Below are 24407 nucleotides of genomic sequence, written 5' to 3' on the forward strand. Positions count from 1 at the left end.
CCATTCTGACTGATGTGAGATGAAATCTCAGTGTAGTTTTGATTTGCATTTACCTGTGCCTGATTTTAGCTTTCATTGTTTGCATCTCTTCAGAAGCAGTACAATCAGTGTGCACGACCCTTTCTCCGACGTGAGTGATTCATCATTCCCAAAACAGAACTCAATGACTCCAAACGCCCCATACCAGCAGGGCATGAGCATGCCAGACATGATGGGAAGAATGCCCTATGAACCCAACAAGGACCCCTTTGGTGGAATGAGAAAAGGTACATGCAGAGGGGCCTCTGCCCATAAGCAGGCCTAAGGACACTCTTCGCACTGCTATTCCATTGCCAACTTACCTGTCCATTCAGAACAGGTAGAAGCGTGTGCTCTCTGGGTTTGGCAGCCCCCAACTTTCCCACCCTTCTGTTTGTGGGAAATATGTTAAGCATCTTAGTGCCTTATTTTCCTCATCTAGAAATTGGGAAAGTAATAGGACCTGCCTCAGAGGCGTCATGAGGATTAATTGAGTTCCCGTTCATAAGCCTGTAGAGGAATAAGGGGTGCCTGGTAAGCAAGCACGATCAGTACTACCTAGCAGCAGTGGTGCTGTCCTGTTAGTCTGACCCAGGCACAGTGCTAGGTTCTAGGTAGGATAAATCATGCATGCCCTACCCTCAAGGAACTGACACTCCTAAGAGGGGGGAGGTTAGGCCTCAAATGGCTTATAAGATTATGATTGGTAGAAGAAAGGGGAAAAAAAAGAAAGGATAGCAAGAGGTTGGGGCAATGAAAGGGAGGGAAAGCTACTGAGATTGTGTGGTTCTGAGGGCTCTGAGATGTCAGATATCTGAGGACAAGGAAGGAGCCCCTCAGGACGTTGCTGGGCATATTTGTAGAGGTGGCAGCTGCCTGGGGCATAGTGAATGTGGGCAGGTTGAGGCATCCAGGTCAGACAGGGACAGGCCCTCCACCTTCATGGCAGATGGAAAGATTTAGTTCTTTGCCATGTAAGGGGTGTTCAATGGGGAAGTGACATGACTAGATTTTTTTGGTAAAAGTAAATTATACATAAATAACTGACCATCTCATGGTGCATGTATTGAGAGAAGTGAGTGGAGTCAGAAGTCCGTTGGGAGGGTGGGGTTGAGAGCCAAAGGCTGATGGCTGGAGGCGCTGGTAGAGGAACAGGACAGTGAGGGAAATCCAGCATCACTGTGACTGTGTCCAGGTGGTGAAGAATGGGTGGTGGGTGCAGGGTGTGACTTTGGAATCCTGAGCACAGGGACAATCTGTAGCTGTGGGACTGAGAGTCAGAGAGCGGGAGGGTTGGGCGAACCCCTGGAGGAGTCCAGGAGTGCTGGGCAGGTTTCTCCCAGGCTGCGTCCACATAAAGTCCTGGCTCTCCCCCAGCATGTCAGCCCCAAGCAGAAAACCTGGAAGTTTGCTTTTTGTCATCCTTCCAAATACAGCTGGGTCCTGTGAAATTGAGACACGATGCAAACATGAGTGAAAAACATTTCAGAAATAGTGAATGATATTTTTATGGAAGCACTTAACTCTGGGATTCCTTAATAAGGAAATCTGTGCTGTTATATTGTCTAAATAGAGAGAAACATAAACCTTGAAGCTTTATGTTTATGGTTTTCACAAGTATTATGGAAACTGCGCTGAATAAGGATAGGGCTGTAAAAAAAATCTATTTCCTGTGGATTTCCATTTAACTGTTTTAATTTGGGATTAAAGTACAAATTTTTTTAGTATTGAACTAGTGAAAGGAAAAATGAAGAATCCCCAAAATTTAAATATTGGGTATATACCATTAAACAACTGAGATTTATGATATTTCAGAAAACATAAAGCAAAGATAATTTCTACTTTTTCCTTTCAAAGGTTTCAGGGCTACTTATTCCAAGTAAACATTTTGCAGACCATACAATAATCTGTAGGCTCAGAAATTCAAAAGCTTGGTGCATGTTAAAGGTAGATATGTTTCATAGTGATACAAAAGGCTAGATATAACATTTTGTCAGTGTTTTTGTGTCCGTATCCCAGTTTTAGACTCTGAAAATATGAGAACAATATGGGGAAAAATTAGTATTGCCAGCAGCTGCGGAGACTGAAGCGAGAGGATTGCAAATTTGAAGCCAGCCTTAGCAAATTACCAAAGCCCTCAGCAAATTATTCAGACCCTGTCTCAGAATTTTAAAAAGTACTAAGGATGGAAAGTATACCTGGGTTCAATCCCTAGTATCAAAATAATAATAGTAGTAGGAGTGATAGTAGGAGTGACAGTTAATAGTACTCAATAGTATTCAAAATCTGGCCTCAAAATCTACTGTGGACCATTTCACTCTCCTATCTATCTGCTGTTAGCTAAAGTAGTATTTGTCTTGTTCCTTATACCTATAGCTTTTCATGCTTTAAAAATGAATTTGGGGGTTGGGGTAGTGATTTTGGGGTTACCTTGCCAGGCACTAGGTAGATATATAGTGTGCTTCATCAGCTATGTAGACAATGACTAGAACAATCCCTAGTATATTTCAGCTCACTTGCTGAAATTTTGGTGTCCGTATCCCACTTTTAGACTTTGAAAATATGACAATAATATGGAAAAATTTGTATTTTAATCCCAAATTAAAACAGATATATAGAAAACCACAGGAAATAGATTTTTTTTACAGCCCGATTCCTATTCAGTGCAGTTTACATTCTTTACTTGTCTCGTTCTGTAAGGGAACTTGGCAGTGAGCTGACCAGACCACTCTCAGTGGAAAACATGCTCTTTGTCATGGCTGCCACCCGGAGACAGCTGCTGTGGGAGTTGCCAACCCATGGTGTGGCAGCATGGTGAACCCAAGTGCCAGGCTTTTGCCTTATTCCTGAGGTACCGATCCTGAACAAGTGATCATGGTGTTTGTATGTGGCTTAAGTAGTTATTTTGAGTATCTGTAATATCTGAATACATAGCTCTACTTGCTTTTTGTAATGGAATAGATACACCTAATGCTCTAGAGTTGGATGGGTTAGTTCCTAATATTTTCTGTTGTGAACAGTGATGCAGTGGCTGTTGAATTCGAAGCACTTGTGACAGTGTTTCTGCAAATCTGTCCCTCACTCAGATTGTTCAAAGGACAGGAAGTTTTATTTTGTTTGTTTTGTTCCTTGACTCAGTAATCTATGATCCAAAAAACCACCCCCAAACTTAGTGGCTTCAACAGCACCACTTTGCAGTGTCTTCACTGTCTCGTGGCTGTGTTAGGCTGGCTTGCTCTTGGCTCCATATGTTGTCAGCCAGGACACTGAGGTGGCTTCCAGCATCTGACAGCTAGATTGGGAGCTCTGTGAGTGGTGTCTCCTGAGTGGCCAGTTTCTACAGAAGACTCCTGAAGCTTTGGGCTGGGGACTCCTCCACAGGAAATTTTTGCCTAACTTCTTGGTCCCCATGACATGATAGATGGGGCTCAAGGAGATAAGACTCCAAAGGGAGTTTCCAAAAGAACATGTCCCAGTTGCAAGAATTTGCTTGTACCCATTGGCCAGAGCCCCACTGGTCAATACTAATCACGTGATCCAGCTCAAAGTCACTAGGGAGGAGACTTCACAGGCCAAATATCGGCAGATGTGCTTTTTGGGGTTGTGGAAGAGTAGCCTCCCTTAGCAGGTATTGAGAACTCCGGGTACTCCCAGCATGTGTGTAAGAGAGTGGATCTCCCACCCCCACCAGGGATGATTAATATCATTCATTCTAATGTTTGCCAGACTGTGGGGAAAAGGCCTTGTGATCGTTTTGACTTGGATTTCTTTAATTATTAGTGAGCTCCCACATCTTTTCACATGTCACTTGTTGATTGTTCATTTGTTTCTCCTTTTCTTTGAATGGGTTTGTCCAGTTTTGTCTTTTTTCCTATTGGTTTTTAAGAAATTTTTTTGTGTATCTAGGAATTAAGCTATTTAATTTTAATTATGCTACTTGATATTTTTGTTTTCACATCTACAAAATGGAAAGTAATCTCAAAACTGGTTCTTCCAGGCTTGAAGTGCAATCTTCCGTCAAGTAGGAGGAAGTGCACGGTGCGTGAAGGCCTTGGTCCCGAGGCGGCTTCGGGTTCGCCTCAGTGCCAGCCAACAGATGTCTGAGCTCACAAACTTAGTCAGCGTCTGCCTCGCCCAACATAAAAGCAACCATCATAGAATGAAGAAAGTATGATGTATCAGTTAAAGTTTGCATTAGAATGTTTAATTTGCCTGAAGGCTCGTTTCTGGACTTGGTCCCATTTCCTCAGCTGAGCTGATGCAGATTTGCATGCAGGGGCTTATTGGCAGGCTACCTCTGTTAGAAATAGCCAGGGCCCAGCCCATCTGGAGCTATTCTTAACTCTGGTGATTTTCTCTGTTCTGATTTTGGAAGAGTCTGTGCATGGGTGTTCATGTTGAGGTCTTCAGGTCTTCTCCCTCACATTGGAACTCACTGTGTACACACATTTTATTGTCTTCCTCACAGCTATGCCACGAGATGTTGAGTGGCCTCTTGTATAGTTAAGACTTAGACCTCACTGGTATGGACCTGGGCCCCGAGTGGGTTGCTGGTTGCTGCATAACAGGTGAAGGTTCCTCAGGCTGGAGTCAAGGTGTCGCCAGGACTCCCTCTGAGTCAGGCTCTGGGTCCTTTTCAAATTAATTCAGGTTGTTGACAGAATTCAGTTCCTGTGGTTAAAGCCTGGTTGACCACTGGCTTGTTGACTGATCCCTGCCTCCTCTCAGCGGGGCAGTGGCTTAAGGACAACCTAAGGTCTCAGACTGGCTCCATCTCCAGCCTCTAGCCAGGGATTTGAAGGGCTACCTGGATACTCTCCTTTATGGTTAACTCACAGCTGATTAGTGACTTTAATTACACCTGTGAAATTCCTCTTAGCACCTAATACACCATAATCAGGGGCAGCATAAGCCATGCTGTTTCAAGGCTCCGTCATGTTCCAAGCAAGGCAGTCATTTAAGGTACACATTGGGGTGGCAGAGGTGTCTTTGGGGACATCTTAGGGTTCTGCCCCACCAGGACCCACCTGACTTCAGACACTGGGTTCTGTCATTAGTATTGTGGTGTGCCATGTGGACATGGGGCAGACTCCTAGAAGGAGTTAACTTGCAGATGCCTCATTTTATGCCTTTTCTTCAAATATTGCAGTGCCTTGAAGTAGCAAGCCGTTTTTGATGCAAGGCCAGATGCCCAACAGCAGCATGCAGGACGTGTACAGCCAGAGTCCCGCAGGGGCCGTGTCCAACCTGAGCATGGGTCAGCGGCAGCAGTTTCCCTATGGGGTCACTTATGACCGGAGGTGAGTATTTTTCAAAAGGAAGACGAGAAGAATCAGGAGAAATGCTGTTCTAACTTACTCTCCTGAGCCCTGGCGCTGAGCCACTTGGGGCAGCCCAGTGGCCCTTCCTGTCTAGTTGCCACTGATCCCCAGGTGATTGTCAGCTGGCTGCCTTCAGGGACAGCCACAGCAGGACCCCAAAAAAGGACCTTGTCCCCAGGCAACCAGATGGCTTTGTACTTTTGTAAGCAAATTCATAGCATAAATAAGATATTTGGGGCTCTTCTGGCTGCTGCTAGAGGCTTCTCCTGTGAACTCAATACCCAAGGCCACTCCTCAGCACACCATGCCACACTGCTGCACCCAGCATGTACTTCCCTCTCTGAGGTGGTCACTGTCACCACAGTGAGGTGGCCCGGCTGCAGCAGGTGTGACTTCTCTGGGAGCTACCAGACTCCTGGATTTTGCAGAACCAGCTCTCTCCTCCCCACTCTGTTTCTTAAGGAAGGTCTGAGGGTTGTAGTGTCATGCTTCGGGTGTTCTGGAAAGGTCTTCCAGATGTTGCTCCTTCTGATGTTTTCACTCTTCCTTCTAAAAAGAGAGTGCACATTACTCCTTGATAAACAGTTCTGAGAATGCCCGCCACGTGGCCTACATGAGCCTCTCTAAAGGAAGCCATCTTGTCATCGAAGTGGCCAGTTAGGCCACAGGACCAGCCCAGAAGGAAGAGAGCCATTGAGATGTCAGAGAGAGGTCATCATAAACTGCCCTACAGCAGGGGCACGGGGGAGCTTTCTTTGTGATGAGAACCCTCCCCTGTGCCCCTGGTTCAATATGCCCTCCCCTTTGTGGGAGTGTTCGCTCCCTCCCATCCAGGGAAGCACTCAGGCTTTAATGTCATATTTGATCTTCAAAGGAAAAAAAGAGGAGAGACTGGAAGCAATGAAAGAGTGTGAGTGGAGTGCCACTCACAGAGCAGAGCTGGCTCTCAGGCCACTTCCTCCAGGATCTGGGGGTGCATATGCCCAGGGACCACCTGCTGAGATGGCCCCTCTCACCCTCCACACACGGGGTGCTCTTTAGTTTAATCAGAGGGAGGAAGTTGGGAAGATTGCTGTTTTACTAGGTAAGGTTTCTCCCTGACATTTTCTGCACACCGGTTCTTGAGAGTATATAGCTATGTTGTGCCCAAGTAGCAAAACACTGTCTCATAGTGGCTGAAGAATTTGTTCTTCTAGTTGTTAACCCTGGCCATATATATATGCCTCAATCAGTTGGCCATTATAATGTTTAGTGTGCCTGATCAGGATTTTCGTTTGAGTTTAAGACCCAGTTAAAACTGACTGACTGATTTTATTAACAAGATTACAAGAACATTTTCATATATTATTAGACGATTTCCAGTACATATGCTTTTCTGGTTCAACCACATGAGATTTACTTCATTAAGTTTGCTTTTCTGAAAAATGTTACTTAGATTTTTATCCATGTCAATTATATTTCTTTATTTCTAGATAATCATAGTAGTTTAAAAAAATCTGTCTTTTTTACCTGTTGATATTTAAAAATTTATTTTTTTCTTATTCCTTGATTATGTTAGGAATATATTCAATTTTGTTACTCTCTTTCTTACAAGATTCAATTTATTAATTTAAACCAACTTATTTTTCAAGAGTTCAAATCTGTTGCCCTTGAGAACATACTATTTTGTGGTATTTACAATTTCTCTGTATAGTTGCAGTTGGAAATAAATGTATTACTTATTTCCAGGTTGTGACTTAATAGGAGTACATTTCAGTCATTGTTGTTTTTTTTCCGTAGACTTTCAGGTCATAGAACTATGAAATTTTGTGACTGTATCAGCATCATTGGAATTAGGTTTGACCTTTAAAAACTTAAACATTTTTATTCAAAATGAGAAAGTAAAAAGTAGACCATTTTGCATGTGGCAGCACTTCTACCAACACTACTTGAGACCCAGGTTCCTCTGCTTCTTGCTGTCATGGTGCCTCACATGGCGTCCGTGACACTTCCTGGGTGAGCTTCAGTGGGAGGCGGAGCTTCTGCCCCAAAGGCTTGGGCAGGTGCCCACAGGTGCTGCCTGTTCAACCGGTATTTCTCTCACACCTATTAGCAACATCCCAAACCAGGAGTTTGGCAGCACTCCCGAAATGGGTGTTCCCTTCCTTCTTGCTAAAAGCTACAGCAGCTGCTGCCCAGTAAGGCTGTGGGGAACAGTGTGTGACAGAGGAACGGCAGCACCACTGGGGGTAGAGTATCCAAAATGGACTGCTCATGCTGTGCTCATCCCAAGTCCTTTGTGCATTAAGTTTCCTTTGAATGCCTTGTTCCAGGCATGAACCTTATGGGCAGCAGTATCCAGGCCAAGGTCCTCCAGCAGGACAGCCACCATATGGAGGACACCAGCCTGGCCTGTATCCCCAGAAGCCGATGAGTTGGCAAGTGGGTGTGGGGCCTTGTGTTCTCTATTCCTCTTTGAGAATCTGAAACTCAACTTGTGTTACTTCTGAAGATTTTTAGGAATTATAACCAAAATTATTAGCATTTATTGAACATTCAGGATGTATTTAATACTAAAAAGTACTTCTGGAATTTGGGAGTCAGTAATTAAACATAGCTCTTATTATATAATATTGTGAAATAAATATTACATGTTAAATGAAGTTAAATACATTAATTCTTACAAACGATGACAAGACCAATGGAGAGTGAGGTGTGTTGTGAAGAGGTTCCATAGTGTACAGTTGGCTTCTTGTCTGTAGGTTCCAAATCCATGGATTCAGCCAGCCACAGACCAAAAATGTTTGAAAGTATCTTTAAAAAAATTGTATCTGTACAGAACATGTACATGCTTCTTTCTCATTATTCCCCAAACAATAGAGATAGCAATTTATAAAGCATTCATTAAAATTGTATAGGTATTAGAAATAATCTAAAGATGAATTAAAGTATACAGGAGGCAGTACATAGGTTATTTGCAAAGACTGCACCGTATTCAGACTTGAGTGTTCTTGGATTTTGGTGTCCACAGGGGTCATGGAACCAATCCCCTGCAGATACCATGGGACAACTGTATACTCTTGTGTCAAAAGCTGTTGTAAAACAGAAATTTGTCAGTGTTTTGAAGAATATATAGAAAAGGAAACTCAAAATGTTATATAGTAAAAGTTAATTTGTCTTTAAAAAACTAAGATATTAATGCCCCATAATCAAGTTGGCGGTGGCCATTGCTATTTAGCTGTACAAACCCCATGCAGCTGTCAGAGTTGATGCTAAGGCTTGGGCCTCTGGGTGGCTTTTCAAAAACATAGGACCTCGCTATTTCTAAACAACCTTTCAGATGAAAGACCTCTTGCATAATAGAGGATTTTTTAAAAAAATTTTATCACAAAGTAGCTTTTAAACATTTAGGGTTTTTTGGAGAGATATATGTAATAATAATAGAATATATATGTGTGTGTATTTTATATATGCGTGCACACACACACACATACATACAGTGACTTGTATTATTGAGCCATCTGATCTTAAACAGTTTTCAGGTAAAACAAGTACTAATTAAAATCTCAGCATCTCACTCCCTCCCAACCAGAGATTCCCACCCACCCTGACTAGCACTGGTCCCCAGAGTTCCCAGCTTAGTGACAGGTACTGCTGGGGCTGGACACTGGGTGACATGATGTCACAGCCTGGGGAGCTGAATTCTGTCTGGAGACTTTTCTGTAAGACATCTCTTTGGCCCTGGAACTTCTAGTGGCCCTGGGCTCCTCAGTGCTCTCCTGTGGGCCAGCCTTTTGTTTCTCAGTGTGGCTTCAAGCCCCACCCAGCACCCGCCTGTGTGCTGAGGCTGCACTGTCACCATGCTTCAAGGAGAGGAGGCTTTTGTTTCTGCCACAGAAAATTTCCAACGTGTAAAAACAAACTTTGGAAACCCTCTTTGGAGTGTGTGACACAAGGCATTATGTGACATGGAAACAGCCCCAAATTGTTAGTTCTCATTATGTAGGAGCTTCCCATGTTCATCTTGAAATGAACATTACCACCAGGTAATAACTATTTTGCATAATTTGAGCTTGGGTGATTATACCTCTAAGAGCACACCAGCATGATTTGACTTTATATAAATTTCAGAATTAAAAATGCCACATGGATGCACTTGGATGCACTCCAGCCAAGTGCCACAAGGGAGACATGTATAACATGCAGTATGGCAATCAGCAGCAAGAGATGTACAACCAGTATGGAAGTTCTTACTCTGGCCCGGACCGGAGGCCCCTTCAGGGCCAGTATCCATACCCCTACAACAGAGAGAGAATGCAGGGCCCAGGCCAGATGCAGCCCCACGGAATCCCACTTCAGATGCTGGGCGGCCCCATGCAGGCATCCTCCGGTGAAGGGCCTCAGCAGAACATATGGGCAGCATGTAATGATATGCCTTACCCCTACCCAAACAGGCAGGGCCCCAGCGGCCCTGCACAGGCTCCCCCTTATCCAGGCATGAGCTGCACGGATGACTTGATGGTACTTGATCAGAGGATAAATCACAAGAGCCAGTGGCCTTCTCACGTCAGCCAATGCCAGCCTTATATGTCATCTTCGCCTCCATGCAGCCCATCACGCGCCCACCTCAGTCATCCTACCAGACACCACCATCACTGCCAAACCATATCTCCAGGGCGCCCAGCCCGGCTTCCTTCCAGCGCTTTCTGGAGAATCACATGTCTCTAAGCAAGTCCCCCTTTCTGCCCACCATGAAGATGCAGAAGGTCATGCCTACAGTCCCCACGTCCCAGGTCACTGGGCCACCCCCCCCAGCCACCCCCAATCAGAAGGGAGATCACCCTTCCTCCTGGCTCAGTGGAAGCATCACAACCAGTCCTGAAGCAAAGGCGAAAGATTACCTCCAAAGATATTGGTAAGAATTACAGAGATTTGTTCTGGAAATGAATTTCAGTTGAAGTCTAGAATTTTTTTTTCCACATTGTTTTTATGAGTGCATTATAGTTGAACATAATGGTGGGATTATTGCTACATATTCATATATGCACTCAATATAATCATATAATTTGGCCTAGAATTTTAATTTTAATTGATGTAATTTTTGTTGATATTAGTAAGATAAGTTTTCTTTAAAATATTTTTGTTTTAGGTGGACACAGTATCTTTATTATTTATTTTTATGTGGTGCTGAGGATCGAACCCAGTGCCTCGCACATGCCAGGCCAGCGCACAACCACTTGAGCCACAATCCCCAGCCTCATAAGATAAGTACTTATGAGTGCAAATTATCAGAATGCTTTTATGTAAGAGCAATAGTTGGAAACCATACAAATTAAGATGTTGCTGGAGAAGAACTTGAGTTGATGTCGTATTTTTAGGTGTGAATGTTGTGTGGAGATTAGAGCTTCAAATAGGAGGTCAGGGGCTGAAGTTGTGACTCAGTGGCAGAGTGCATGCCTTGCACATGTGAGCAAGGCACTGGGTTTGATCCTCAGCACCACATAAAAATAAACCTTAAAAAATAAAGATTTTTATAAATATAATATTTATTTAATAAGAGGTCAGGGAATCCTCAGTAAGTCTATACTGTGTTTCAGGCTTAAGGATTTGACATTAACCAAACCACTTAATCCCTACATCATGTGCTAACAAACCCCACTGTGAGGTCATGGAAATGCTAAGGGTGACCCTGAGAATTTGAAGGCATGCCACTCTGATTTGGTAACAACACTGTGAATTGCCATGGGAAAAAGTGGAGATTTGGCCGGCATCCGTAGATATGGTACCTGGAGCCGGCTGCTGTGTGCTCCGTGGATTTGACATAATCTGCCCAGCACTGGCAAATGTGGCCCAGGGAGCTACTTCAGTTGAAGCGGATGTCACTTGTTCAGCCTTCAAGAGAGTGTAAATGCTCATTAGAGATCTGGAATGTCTGGGAGTACACAGTTTTTTTGCATTTACTTAACACAAGGGAAATAATAGATGTTGGTTGAATAAGAAAAAAATTTCAGAATCACTTGACTTAAATTATTTGTAGCAATTAGAAAATTGAAGATTCTAAATTAATGCATTAAAGATGTTTTTAGTCACGGACATGAAGAAGATATATATGTAGAGAGAAAAAAGTAAGGCATTTTGATATCTAAGGGCATCACATGGGGAGAGAAAATACAGACACTTTCACACCATTTTTTATATAGAAATATATATAAAAACAATGTGTACATATGTATGTTTAAATAAATATTTATTATTGTTTAACAATTCTTAGTATATGTTATATAAGTACTTGTCTGAAGCCTAGGGAAAAATGTTATTTATTTTTTTTTTTGGATAACAGGGATTGAACCCAGGGGGCTATACCAGCTATATCCCCTGTCCTGGTGGTTTGTTGGTTTGTTTGTTTTTGGTTTGGGGGGGTTGTGTTTTTGTGTGTGTGTGTGTGTGTGTGTTTGTTTGTGTGTGTGTGTGTGTGTGTGTGTGAGAGAGAGAGAGAGAGAGAAAGAGACACACAGACAGACATGGTATTGCTGAGTTGCTTTGGGCCTTGCTAAGTGGCTGAGGCTATCCTTAGAACTCATGACCCTCCTGTCTCAGCTTCCTGAGTTGCTTGTTCCTTATTAAAAAAAAAGTTTGACTTTTCTAATGTAAAAATACTATATGACTATCTATCTTAGAAAGTTTGAAAAATAGAATTAAAATAAAGGAGGAGGGTTGGGGTTGTAGCTCAGTGGTAGTAGTACGCTCTTGCCTAGCACATGTGAGGCACTGAGTTCACTCTTCGGCACTGCATAAAAATAAAGGTATTTTGTCCATCTACAGCTTAAAACATTTTTTAAAATAAAACAAAGGAGGAACGAGTTCAGTGCCCTCCCCCATGACACAGTACTATGGGTGCCCAGAAACCCCCTCCTACCCTCCTAGCTTTGGCTCAGGCACATCAAGTAGAACAGGTCTCCTCCTCAGTCCTGGTCTCCCACCATGCTCTCCTGCAGGGCCTCCTGAGCAGCTCCCATTGAAAAGTAATGGGTCCATTCCAGCCCCATCATAGGCAAATCTTATAATTCTTTATCTAATCACTTTATTTCTTCAGGAACAGGAATAAGGAAAACAAGAAAAAATACAGCCCTTTTATTTCCCATTCCTTGGTTCAGACCACACTCTGAAATCTAACCATCATAGTGCTTATATTTGTCAGCAGCATGTTCTTGAGCAGGAGCTCAAAAATAGAAGAAGACAGCATGGGGATATCAAGACTTTGTATCTGAGGATGTGCCATTTGGGATTTAAATTTTCCTTTTGTGTCCTGCATACTTACCAGCCTTCCAGAGACATTTGTGAGTGAAGAATGCAAAAGAAGACAGGAGCACTTCCGGGCCCATTCTTACTAGAAACCAATGCATCCTTACAGACTGTTAGGTGGTAAAATACCCGAGATGAGAAAGGACCCTGTGCCTAGCCCAGCCATCTCGGCTAGCAGTGGTCCGTGTTTCACCAGCAAAACAACAAAAAGATCTTAGACAACAGACGTTTCTTAGCAAAACTTGTCACCTCCATTTAATCTTAGAAGAGGGGCATGTTCGGCTCTCAGAGCATCTGTTTAACCCTGTGCTCCACTTCTTTCCTCTCATTCTTTTGTTACTTTCTGCCCTTTCATTCATAGAGTTCATTTTACTGATATCCTTATTCTTTCCTGTTTTCAGTTACCCCTGAGGCATGGCATGTGATGATGTCCCTTAAATCAGGGCTTTTGGCTGAAAGTACTTGGGCTCTGGACACTATCAACATCCTTCTCTATGATGACAGCACGGTTGCTACTTTCAATCTCTCCCAGGTGAGCAAGCTGGCACCAGACTAGCCAGTGGCCAGATTAGAGTGTTAGGAAATGAAATCCAGTCGTGCAACACACCTGATCTGATGCCCAGGTTGATTGGTAGTGATCAGCTAACCTCTCTAATCATTGTAGTCATAAATCGACATTGATCAGTATGTAGCTGCCTGAGAATGTGATCTGCGGTGATACTCATTTCAGTCAGGTGACACATACACATACCTGTGCTTCTCAGGAAAACAGTGACTGTGGGTGGGGGGTGTGGCCAAGTTAAATCTTTAGATGAATGTTAGCAGGCCAAAGGGAATATTAGTCAAAATGTAACATAAAGTTAAGAGTGAATCAGGGTTGGAAAAATGGTTAGTTCCAATGGAACATTGCCCTACTTTTCAGGGGGATGTGATGTCTTTCAGTTAATTAAAAACAAATAGGGGCTGAGATTGTGGCTCAGTAGTAGAGCGCTTGCCTAGGGGGCCTGGATTCAATTTTCAGCACCAAACATATATAAATGAATAAAATAAAGGCTCATCAAAACATATATAACAACAAATGGTATGCTACAGAAAATGTATGAAGTATATAGAAGTAGAGAGGAGGTCAGTGAACCTCACCACCCCACCCTACCTCCAGCTGGAAATTTCCTGGTCTTGTGGCCAAACCTCTGTCTAGGTCTACGCCTTTATTCTGCCTCTTCCCAGGTTATTCTGAAGCAGTTATTTCACCTTTAAGAATGAGCCTCGCCAGCAGGTGCGCTGCTAGTAGCTGGGCGGAAGGCAGCTGGATGGGGGGAGCTCAGGATGGGCCCTTCTCCCTGGAGCACATGAGCAATGCTCTGCTTTCTGTTAAAAACAGAGCACTTTCCTTGCTTCCACTGAAATAAGACCATCCTCTCCCACCTCCCCTTTCTTCTTTCATATATTCCTCAGTGTAATGTGCCCCAGAAGGGTGATTTTCAGTTGATAGAAAGCAGATTAATAAGGTCTTAAATGTCACACAAAGTCTCTTTTAAAAGAAAATAAATATTTTAAAATGTATCTGGCCTTCACTAGAGTAATTAACTTTCATCCTTATAATAGGTGAACTGTGCTGGTCACATGTTCTCACACTCAGGATCATTTTTTTAACTTCCCCTTTTCCCCAGGGGAAAAGTATGCTTCAGTTATCCAGACTCCTACCTGGAAACGGTTTCTTTGGGACCCTGAAAGCAAGTACTGTGCCAGAGTCGGTGCTTCTCACTTTCCAAAAGACACTGCTGGTAAACAGGACAGTGTGGTGATGCCGGTGTCTGTCATGAGAAAACACTTTTTATGACCTATTTCTTGAAGGGCCCTTATCTGGCAGCTTGCTCTTGCAATTGGTGGCTCTCTCCTAGTGGCTTTTGTCTTTCAGCTTGAGCTGTGACTAACTGAAATGTAAAATTGCATTTTAGGAAACATTTTAATTCATTTATCAAAGACTAAATTGATTTGTTTCTAATTTTCAGTGTTTATGAGCTACCACATAGTTGAAATTATCTTCTCTAAAGAATATATAGTGAATATAAATTAGGGTAACCTATGGCACCTGAGACAAAAATAACCATAAAAACCTAAGAATAATAACCATAAAAATCCCAGCAAGCAAGTCTCAGATAAATAACAGAAGAGAACGAGTCACTTTGGGTGAAAGAGTCTATAACATCCACATTCCTACTCTTCTAATAATGAGTGTGCTGTATCTAAACCAGGTGGATAAAGAAGAGCCGAGCCCTCCCTCATTGATGACATTAGCAATGTGGAGCAAGAAGTCAGGTTCAGGTTGGGGGAGTTGAAAGTCAGCAGCAACGGGAGGCGTGCCTGTGTTGGCTGAGTTCATGATGTGGGCTTTGGGAAGTTCACCTAGCACACATGTGGTCCTACCCAGCCAGAAAGGTGGTCCCAGTGTGATGTCATGACTGTATCTCTTCTCTCTCCTCTCCTGTAGTTGTCTGGATTTCTTGAACTTTTAGTAGAATACTTTAGAAAATGCCTGATTGACATTTTTGGAATTCTCATGGAGTATGAAGTGGGAGACCCCAGCCAGAAAGCACTCTGTCACAGTGCAGTAAAGGGAGAGGACAGCCAGTCCCTGGTAGAAGATTCTGGGAAAGAGGAAGAAGACACTGAGGGTCTCGAGGAGGAGGAGGAGGATGAGGAGGAAGAGGAGGAAGACATCGAAAAGGTGGAGTCGAGGCAAAGAGCAGTGCCACCCTCACTGCCCCAGACACCACTACAGCCCCCAAAGAGAAGCCCAGACAGGCCAGTAAGTTTGACAAGCTGCCCATAAAGATTGTCAAGAAGAACAACCTGTTTGTGGTGGACCGCTCTGACCGGCTGGGCCGCGCAGGAGTTCAGCAGCGGGCTTCTGCACTGGCAGCTGGGGGGCGGTGACACCACGGAGCACATCCAGACCCATTTTGAGAGTAAGATGGAGATTCCTCCTCGCAGGCGCCCACCTCCCCCTTTAAGCTCCACAGGTAGAAAGAAAGAGCCAGAAGGAAAAGGTGATTCTGAAGAGCAGCCAGAGAAAAGCATCATAGCCACCATCGATGATGTCCTGTCTGCTCGGCTGGGGGCCTTGCTCGAAGAAGCAAACCCTGGACCCCAGACGGAAAGCAGCAAGTTTCCCTTTGGTATACAGCAGGCCAAAAGCCACCGGAACATCAGGCTGCTGGAAGATGAGCCCAGGAGCCGGGACGAGACCCCGCTGTGCACCATCGCACACTGGCAAGACTCGCTGGCCAGGCGCTGCATCTGCGTGTCCAACATCGTGCGCAGCTTGTCTTTCGTGCCTGGCAACAACGCAGAGATGTCCAAACATCCGGGCTTGGTGCTGATCCTGGGGAAGCTGATTCTTCTTCACCACGAGCATCCAGAGACAAAACGAGTGCCGCAGACCTACGAGAAGGACGAGGACGAGGACAAGGGGGTGGCCTGCAGCAAAGATGAGTGGTGGTGGGACTGCCTGGAGGTCTTGCGGGACAACACACTGGTCACATTGGCCAACATCTCGGGGCAGCTAGACTTGTCCGCTTACACGGAAAGCATCTGCTTGCCGATCCTGGATGGCTTGCTGCACTGGATGGTGTGCCCATCCGCAGAGGCGCAAGACCCCTTTCCCACAGTGGGACCCAACTCGGTCCTGTCGCCTCAAAGACTTGTGCTGGAGACCCTCTGTAAGCTCAGCATCCAGGACAACAACGTGGACCTCATCTTGGCCATGCCTCCATTTAGTCATCAGGAGAAATTCTATGCTACGTTAGTTAGGTACATTGGGGATCGCAAAAAACCAGTCTGTCGAGAAATGTCCATGGCGCTTTTATCGAACCTTGCCCAGGGGGATGCGCTAGCAGCAAGGGCAATAGCTGTGCAGAAGGGAAGCATTGGGAACTTGATAAGCTTCCTGGAGGACGGGGTCACAATGGCGCAGTACCAGCAGAGCCAGCATAACCTCATACACATGAAGCCCCCACCTCTGGAACCACCTAGCGTAGACATGATGTGCAGGGCGGCCAAGGCTTTACTGGCCATGGCCAGAGTGGATGAGAACCGCTCGGAATTCCTTTTGCACGAGGCTCGGTTGCTGGATATCTCGATATCAGCTGTCCTGAACTCTCTGGTTGCATCTGTCATCTGTGATGTACTATTTCAGATTGGGCAGTTATGACATAGTGAGAAGGCAAGCATGTGTGTGTGAAGATTAGAGCGTCACATATAACTGGCTGTTTTCTGTTCTTGTTTATCCAGTGTAGGAAGAAGGAAAAGAAAATCTTTGCTCCTCTGCCCCGTTCACTATTTACCAATTGGGAATTAAATAATTAATTTGAAAAGTTATTAAATTAATATTTGCTGTCTGTGTTTATAAGTACATCCTTTGGGGTTTTTTATTTCTTTTTCTTTTTTTTTAACCAAAGTTGCTGTCTAGTGCATTCAAAGGTCACATTTTGTTTTTCACAGATTCTCTCTTTAATGTTCTTTTTTCCATGTTGTATTGCGTTTTGGGGGAAGCAAATTGAATTTAAAGAAAAAAGTTTCGGCAAAAGCTGCTAAGATGGGAAAATTTCACCACACTGAGTCAAAAAGGTGAAAAATTATTAGTTTCTTATGTATTTTATTCTTCAGAGAATGTTAAAAAAAAAGTTGCATCCCATCACCTAAAGCTCTGTGCAATAGAAACTTCTAGAGATATAGGTATAGGGGCTCAAGGAGGTGTGTCAGTCAGTAGTCAGAACTATGAATGATACTGGTTTCTCCACAGGAAGATGGTTACATTAGGCTAGGAGCAAAAACAATGTCTTTTAAGTTAGGATTGAAAATACATACCTGATAGCGATCAATGAAAATTGCTTCCTCACCACTACCGCCTTGTCTGCTGTCTGTCATTTGGCCCCCCACATGACAGTTCTTCACAATTCCTTTAATCATTTTTTAAATATTTTTTTTACTGCCTATGGGCTGTGATGTATATAGAAGTTGTACATTAAACATACCCTCACTTTTTTTTCTTTTCTTTTTTTTTGTTGTTTTTTAGTACAATTTTTTTAGTTTCTTTTTCATGATGTGGTAACTACGAAGTGATAGTAGATTTAAATGATTTTTTATTTTTATTTTATATATTTTTTCATTAGGGCCATATCTCCAAAAATAAAAAAGAAACAAAAAACACAAAAAACAAAAACAAACAAACAAAAAAAGAGGGTAATGTACAAGTTTCTGTATGTATAAAGCCATGCTCTGTTTCGAGAGAGCAGCTGATTACAATTTGCTTCATGAATCACGGTGTGGAAATGGTTGCATATGGATTGATTTAGAAATGGTTACCAGTACAGACAAAAGAAAAAATACAATTAAAAGGAAGAAACACAACTTCAAAGATTTTTCAATGACGAGAATCCACATTTGTATTTCAAGATAATGTAGTTAAAAAAAATGAAAAAAAAACTTGATGTAAATTCCTCCTTTTCCTCTGGCTTAAGGAATATCATTTATTCAGTATAAAATCTTTATATGTTCCACATGTTAAGAATAAATGTACATTAAATCTTGTTAAGCACTGTGATGGGTGTTCTTGAATACTGTTCTAGTTTCCTTAAAGTGGCTTTATAGTGACGAGTTATTTACAAGAAATAGGGGAAATACAGCAGCATCCTCAAATTACAAAGCCCTGAGGTGTGAAGGCACCTTTCGAGGGTTACCTACTTTAGAGTGGGAAGCAACACTTCGATTTTCTCAAATTATTTAGCTAATTAGTCTTTCTTTGAAGCAATTAACTCTGACATTGAGGTATGATCATTTTCAATGTAGATGGGAAGTGGCCGCCAACCCACTGGAGGTGAGAACTCCGAAGCTGACTAGCCAGAAATGTAACACTCTGTCTTTCTCTGGTCCATCGTAATTTTAATCAAAGTTCAGTCTATCCCATGTTTTTTCTGTGTGCCTCAAAGTTATTTTGCATTTAGTTTACTCCACCATGTATAATATTATATTGTGCAATGTTAAAAAGAATATGTTATATTGTATGTGGTGTACATAGTGCAAAGTGATTATTTCTATTTCAGGGCTTATTATTATTCTCATAGTCCTTCCTACCTGGTGCAGAGTAGCTCTTTAATACTCGTCAGTTCTAATTTAAACTTTTTCTCCAGGGGTCGTTGACTGTTATTGTATACCATCAATTTCTCTGAAACTACTACAGAGTCATCCTGTTAGTGGACCCCTGCTTCTTCTAGCTCTACCTCGCACCCCTCTTCTAGTCACAGTGTACTCCACACTCCCAGTCCCTGACACATCTGCCTTCCTGGTTCACGTTACCCACAGTAACATATGGAAGAGTTAGACAGGCACACGCAGTCAGAATCAGTGTAAGACATGACTCTGTAGTCACGAGGAAAAAAAAAATAAGAATTTTTCCTGCAAGCAGTCTCATCTGTCAACTCCCACATTACTTAGTCAAACAATCTTCTTACATAACAATGCAGCCAAATATATGTTGAATTAAAAACCCATTTATAATTCTACTTTAAATACAGCTGCTTGCTAAAAACAGATTTTAGTGCTCCAAGCTTAAAACATGGAGATTTGTAAGATGGAATTCAATATGATTCTAATTTGTCTTTCATAGTGTATGAATAAAAGGTGTATTTCGTGAACTCTGAGTTATCTAATGTCCCAATTCTCTAGTCAATCAGAAGAGTAAAATCATATACTATGAATGTCATGCTTTGAGTTGTAGCCAGTGCCCAGAGTCCAACCATTGAGCAGCTCGTGGGCACAGGCAAACATGCAGCACAGTCTCTAGGCTCCTTCAGGAAGATTCTAGCATTCTTTCTCCACTCTCACCCCAGAATCAAGACTCACAGAAGCCCATGAAGAATTGCAGCCTGCTTGAGATCATCTTGCCTATAAACTGAGTTATTGCTTTGTCCTAAAAATTAGTTTTTTTTTCTATGAGGCTTTTCAGAAACTTACAGGATGCCCATACTTTAAATGTGTACCAAAAAAAAAAAAAGATAAAAATAAAGGAGCAAAGAAAGTTTAGTATTTTGGAATGGTGCTATAAAGTTGAATCTGTTGGTATTTGAGTGATTTTTTTTAATGTCACATAAATGATACTATGGGGTGGCATCTGCTCAGAAATAGCTACTTGGAGTGTTTGGTTTGAGAAGGAAGCAGAATCGGTTTTTACTGATGAGTGTGGCCTGTTTGAAGATTGTTAAACTTTAAAAATTGTAGTGGAGAATGCTTTTTTCCTAGTGGATGGGGGCAGTTTACACAGCATAAACTCTGTTGCTCTAATACAAGGCATGCTGCTTCCACTGAGAAAGCCTCCCTTTCCAAAACTGCCAAAAGTTTTTCGTCTCCTCTCAGATGACATGTGCCAGTTCCCCTATCTGTTCCCCTATGAGGAATGAAGAAAGCATTATAAATGAGCCACAATGGAGACCAGACAACCCATTGCTTTTGGGTGGGCTGAGGTCTCTTTCTGGGAGCCCAGTGGCTGGGGCCATCACCCTGTGCCCCTGGCGCACCCAGGAGAACTTGGAAGTAAACTTTAACTTAATACTTAGGCAAGTTTCTCAAAACTAGTAAATATTTCTGGTAGTGTACATCTGCTAAGGCCACACGTCATTCATTAATTCAGCAGAGGTACTGAGCTCATACCAGGTGCCCTTCTCTGTCCAGGCTCTCAGGAGTCACCAGTGGATAATGGCCTTGGTTTAATTGCATTTCCATCTTTCACATCAGACAGTCATAGAAATGTACAAGTCTGCTCAATGCAGTTTGCTTCCAAAACAATACCCGCTGCACTTTGGCAATGATAACGGGTTTTGCTGTTAGACACATAGGGTAGCCTGGAGACCTCCCTGTGTGCCCTGCAGATGACTCTGAGGCCCCTGCCAGCTCTGAAAGTTCCCTGCTCAGTCTCCTCTAAGGGGTCTAGGAGTTTGACAGTGGAGGGAGAAACTGCAGTCCCCCATACAAAGCTCTGGAGCCCCTGCGTCAAGTGCACAGCACTCTGCAATGCCAGGCTCCAATTTCCCATGTAACTCCCTACCAGGTTTAAAAATGGGAACTTGGAGAATGAGTCAGGAGTGGGGGAGATTATCACATGTATGAACAAATGCGACTTTTTCTCCAGTCTGACTTCAGGCACTTGAAGGCTTACTCCAGCTTTCTCCAGTCATTCTAAGAAACAAAAGAGATCTCAAAAAAACCCTGTGTTCTGTCCTGAGGGCACTCCATAACCCACCGTACCACACTGGAGAGGAAAGTGGCCTGCGGGCAGGAGGCTCGCTAACCCCAAGCATCTCCTGACTTAAGTAGCATGGAATTTTTTATTTTATTTATTTTTTTTTTATAATTCTTATAAACATGCTGCAGAGCTTTGAACAACACTGGCTAGCCAGAGAGCATGTTGGACTTTTCCCCTAAATGTCCATGTTCCTTGCATTCGTTTCTCAAACTGAAAGATGTCCTCCCTGAAGAAGAGTGTCACTGTGACCTTGAGCAAGGTATTTAAATTCTTGAACCTGTTTCCTCGCCTGCAATGGTCTAACCCCCACCTCACAGTATTGACAAGATTAAATGAGACAATACAGGTAAAAGCCTTACAATTACTGAGCGTGCATTAGTCCTAATGTATTTATACACACATGGTTCCTTTGTCTGCTGCTCTAACGTGTTTTGCATGTTTTAAAAGTAAGGCTTGAGAGAATATCGTGAGCTTTGTCATTTGGGGTGTTCTGGGGAATGCCATGCCTAGCCTGTTGCTCACCTGTGTTCAGTGCCAAGGGTGATTCTGATGCTTTTTTATTGAATGTCAGTTTGGGATGTCAGACATCCAGGGACGGGGCAGACCCCTCCTTTTTGATATACCTAGGGGAAGCTAGTCTGAAATCCAATCATGCAATAAGTTTGTGCTGTCGCCCCCTGCCCAGGAAAGGTAAAATACGACAGTGACTGGTCACAGTGTTTGACGTCATACTCCTTTTTCTCTGATACACACAGCACAGAGCTTGCCTAGAAACAAGGTGCCCATCTTCACACTGAGCTGAGAGGCACCATAGTTCCAGAACTGTAGAGTCGAGTCCAGGCCTCTTCATTTGAGCGCAAGCATAAGGTCAAGGAAGGAGTAGAGACTGAGCTTTGCTCTTCCACCCAAGGTTGGCTCTTAGCTGGCCTGGGATCTGAATATTCTACAAACCACGTTTTCCCAAAGAATCGAGGAACTATAATATAGATACAGCTCCTTAAAGATATCCTTCACAAAACGCACACTTCCAAAAGGCAACAACCATAGCATCCACACCAATGCCTCCTGGTAAGTGGTGATCACTACGTTTTTTTGCACTTCAAGGAGTAGCATAGCTTCTAGTTGTTCACCACAGAAGCCTTGGTACAGAACACTATCCTGTCCACCATTCAAAAAGAGTTGCAGAGGCCTGTATACCAAGTCATGTGCTGAGCTGGAATTTCACAACAAAGTACTTGGGGCCCATGATACTCTGAGAAATTAAGAGTTCAGCAACAACCAAGCCCTAGCTGTGTTCACGGCTTAATCTGTAGTCATCCCAGTGGGCCCATCACTAGGAACTGGCATGCCACCGACAGGCACCACGTCACTCTGGTCCTGGAAGCTCTGTTGGCCAGGGCTGCTGGAACATTCCACCTGATGAATGACCGCTGACATCCTAGTGGACAACCCTTAGGATTCTGATTTCATAGTATCTTCCTTTCTTGCTTTTTATTCACTCACTGTGATTTAGAAGGGACACCTGAGGAATGACAAGTGACAAGGACATAGGATGCCAGTTGTTTATATTTGGTTCATGACTTCTAAAAATACTGGTCCCATGCAAGAGGTTATTTGTGCCCATGGAACCATGAAAATAAAAATAAACAAACCCTAATAGACCTAATGGCAGGGGAGTGACGTGGTATATCTCACATGTTTAGGATGAATCCACTTGGCATGATTTTTTAAAAAATCACCCATAAGTGCAATGCTTGTGTTGTTGGTTCCGTGTGTTTTTCACCAAATGGTGTGAACATATGGCCAGTACTTCTCTTGACCATAAGATCTAAAAGGAGAAGGCTCCTGATGGCAAAGAGCCACCGTGATTTATCGAGATGAGTTTCCGTTCCCGGGGAGCCGTTGCAAAGGCTCTGCAGCCAGTTTTTTCCCGTGCCATTCCCTTTCCCCACATTGAACATTCCGTGGCTGCTATGGTAGTGACGGGAGATTGGAATGCATGTTGGAAAAAAAAAATCAGGTTTTGTTAATTAGTGAAAGTTTATCTTGGTGGGCTCTTGTTTTCAAAAATTAAATCTGATGTATTAGCTTGGGGACTCCGAGTGCTGAGCAATCAAGCCTTGATATAAACTGGCATCTCTTCCCACCCACCCAGAATCTGTCTTTAATGGCTGCTGTTAAATGGTGAAATTTGTCAGTGCCTGTAAATTGTGCAGTCTGATGCTCGTGGGGGGAATTACAAGCTTGCAGTTTTGGAGAGCACCTCTGCTCCAGGCCTCTTGCCTGGCATCCTCTGTGGAGCTAGAGGTGGGAAGTCTGTTGTTTTCTATCTTCTTGAAAGTATCTGAAGCTGGGCTTGGATGCAGACCAGATTGGGAATTTCACAGGGCTCCTGTCCTCTGCGAGAGACCTGCATGCCCACCTCAGGACAGCAGAGCGGCTTCCCACATCCACTCACCCAGAGCCCTTTTTGCAGCTCCCAGGGCAGGAGCTCCAACCTGCCTACCTGGGCCCAACGGGAGGCCCTGACTCTAGAGGGAGCGGGACCCAGCTATGTCTTCCAGGAAGCAGGTCCCCCCAGGACCCAGACAAGGGGCCCCAATTCGGAGCTTGCTCACTGTCACACTTATGGTGCTGGTGCCTCAGCATCACAGTGGACAAAGTCTGAGCCCGAGTCTAGCACATGACAGGTGTTTAATAGACACTTTCATTCCAAAAAAAAAGTTGAGCCCTAGCATACATAATAAGAGCCGTCCTGTGTGGTGGCATTGCAGAAATACCCACCAGGAGCTGGGGGAGGACACATGACAGGAGCCCGTGGGCTTGGAGGGGTGACCTGGGAGGGCTTCCTGTGGGACACAGCTTGTGAAGCTGCCAGGCCAGAGGAAAGGAGATGGCCACTGGTCGTGGGGACAGTTATGTGAGAGCCCTGGGCATCCTGGTTCTAGCAGATATCCACCAGCAACCAGGGCGGCTGCGGCAGGAGGAAGGCAAGTTCCAGACCAGCCTGGGAAACTTCATGAGGCCTTGTCTCAAGATACAGTAAAAAGGACCAGGTGTGGCTCAGTGGTGGAGTGCCCCTGTGCTCAATCCCCAATACCAAGAAACAAAAAGAAAAGAAACCCAAAGAGTTCAACTCTAGGCTTGAGGCTACCAGAAGGTGGGGTGGGGGTGCACAGATGAGACTGGAAAGGGGGCAGACACAGGCCACAGTTGTCCCTCCAGAGCAGCTGGCACTGGGAAGCTGGTGAAAGATTTTCATGCTGGACAAAATCCTCCACCCAGATTGAAGCCGGACTTGAGCAGTGGCATGGGCCTGAAGGCCATCAGGTTTGGCAGGACTCAAGCAGGGGATGTGGAGGGCCGAGGAAGTCTGCAGTCTTGGAAAGGGCCACAGACTCAGCGTGCTGGGCATGGGCTTCAGAGGTTAGTGGTCCCATCAATAAAGGAGAGTCACACAGAAGAGTGCTGCCAGTCAGGACAGATCT

General features: G+C 43.8%; 1 pseudogene; it reads left to right on the plus strand.

The window, feature by feature from the left end:
• Positions 1–16848, plus strand: part of LOC143386479 (AT-rich interactive domain-containing protein 1B-like) — a 232276-nt pseudogene extending 215428 nt beyond the window's left edge.
• Positions 16849–24407: the final 7559 nt, after the last annotated feature.

Source organism: Callospermophilus lateralis, unplaced genomic scaffold, assembly GCF_048772815.1.
Source record: "Callospermophilus lateralis isolate mCalLat2 unplaced genomic scaffold, mCalLat2.hap1 Scaffold_1096, whole genome shotgun sequence".
NCBI lineage: Eukaryota > Metazoa > Chordata > Mammalia > Rodentia > Sciuridae > Callospermophilus > Callospermophilus lateralis.